Raw genomic sequence first — 2,491 nt, forward strand, 5'->3', positions numbered from 1 at the left:
TGCCTGGTGCCCCAGAGGGAATGAACAGGTAATCATCAAGTGATCCATCCCGTCGCTCATTCCCAGCTTCTGGCAAACAGAGGCTAGGGGCGCCATTGATGGCGCTGTCTTCCATGAACATATGTAATTATTTTTTGAACCCTGTTTTAATAAACTGAGTTAATAGACTCCCTTCATTATTGCTAAATTCTCCATGCTGCTACGAGTACAAAACCTACTGATAAAACATTGACTAGAACATTACAAAACTGTAGTATTAATTTTTCTGATATGGTTTAAATCTTTTTAGTTATAAAAAGACACAAATATAATAAAGAGACGGACTCTGGGACACAAGTATTCTACATTATACCCTATTCCTTGTCAGCCTCTTAATTGTTCGTCATGACAGCTGTATCTTGTAACATTGCAAGCCTTCTCATGTTGACAATAAATCCCACTGAGGGAAAGTCAAAAGTAAAGAGAACTAATGAAATTCAGGTATTTGTACAATGTGTGATATTGTCTTTCCTGTGCATTATCAATGACTGGCTAACAACCCACGAAAAATTTATGATTATGTAGTTAGGGGCTCTGGAACAATTTGTATAATGGGGTTGCTGAGAACCATTAAACCAAATTGTAAACCCTTTAGATGATGGACACCACTTCAAGCCAGGGCGTGTGGCAGCACCCCCCAACATCTCTAGTTTTGGCACCTGTGTATGTAGTAGCATTTGGTCTTATATCCCCAGCAGGCTACAGTCACTGGAGGGCAGTAAGATCTCATAGTTTTGCAGAGGTCTGATGCTTTAGTTGGTGGTATCCATATGTTGCTAAGACATCCTAGCTGTTTGAAAGACTGTATGTCTCCCTCTCAAGGGGCCATGACTCAGGCTGACTCAGCCAAATGACTTCTGTAGCACAGACACACACTGTGTGACCACAGCCACCCAAGGAAGCTGCACTCACCAGTGACAATGGCACTCTCAGCAGGGAGAGTAAGACAGAGCTTTTTCAGGAGGAGGCTCCTGACTGTGCATCTCCATTACAGAAGGGCTGAGGATGAATGTACTTGGTAATATGTTTGCTGCATCAACAACCTCAAAATTATACTTGGTGCATGCAGGTGTTCTTTATATTAGACAGAGTTTCCAGTGCCTCCAAGAAAGCAAGACACTATCCAGACCAACATTCCTTTTCTTGTATTCCCACAGTACCTGGGGTAGTAGTGGGGCATAGGAAAGAGCATGAGCAAAGCAGAATTTAACAAGCTGAATAAGCAGAGAATTAAAAATCAGTCACACTACATTACATGTCGCTTTTTGTCCTTTAGTGTATAATGTTTAAGGTTAAGATTGTGTCACAAGTATTTTAGTAAAAATCATGGACAGGTCATGGACAATAAACAAAAATTCACCGAAGCCCACAACCTGTTCAGGACTTTTATTAAAAATACCATGGGGGGGAGGGAAACTAACAGTTGGAGCCCCATCAGGGACTGATGACCAGCCCCTGGTCCAGCCCTGGCCATTGCTTCTGGGGCTCCTCTGACCCCAGGCCATTGCTACTCCAGCCCTGGTGGCCACTGCTTTGACCCTGGAGGCTGACCCGGCCCTAGGCTGCTGCTCGGGCTGCACCAGCTGCAAATCCAGCAGCCCCAGGCCACTGCTCCTGTGGTGGGGGCTGACTGCTGGGAATGCTCTGTTCCTGGGCCACTATTCTGGCCCTGCCACTACTTGGGGGGAGGAGGGGCTCACAGCTGCTCCAGTTCTGCCACTGTGGCGGGCTGAAGCCGAAGAAGCCACAGAAGTCCGCTGAAGTCACGGACTCTGTGACTGCCATGACTGAATTGGATCATAAGAGCGGCCACACTGGGTCAGACCAAAGGTCCATCTAGCCCAGTATCCTGTCTTCTGACAGTGGCCAATGCCAGGTAATCATCAAGTGATCCATCCCCTGTTGCCCATTCCCAGCTTCAGGCAAACAGAGGCTAGGGATCCTTAATAATGGTCACCATACCTTTTATACCTTGGTACAGAAAACCAACATTTTTGTATTGCAGTTAATCCTCTAGAACATTATACATCCTCTAGAGCATTTAAAACTCAATAATGCTGTAATGCATTAGGTAGGAACAAAATCCCTTCATGATATAAGATTAAAATATTTAACAGGCTCTAATAAAGTAATATCCAATACACTTGTTTAACAGGTACAGACTATCCTATTCCCTTGGTCAAAGGCGTCTTCAGGATTTTTGTTTAGTTTATGCTGTAATTTCAGCATTTTACATACATGTATTTCTTCACTAACCACTGCCCTAAATTTTGCAGTTTATAGAGCTTGCAGTTGTTAGTCTTGTGCTAAATTTCTTTATGACATTGTTTCTTTTTTCACTGAGGCTGAAGCTGAGCCTTTTGATTCAACCCTGTGTGTAGTCATTTTCCACTGTTACAAAATTGTAACAAAAGATAGCATTTGATAACCACCCAAAAAAGGATATTTGTCA

The sequence above is a fragment of the Gopherus evgoodei genome, chromosome 1 (assembly GCF_007399415.2).
Source record: "Gopherus evgoodei ecotype Sinaloan lineage chromosome 1, rGopEvg1_v1.p, whole genome shotgun sequence".
Lineage (NCBI taxonomy): Eukaryota > Metazoa > Chordata > Testudines > Testudinidae > Gopherus > Gopherus evgoodei.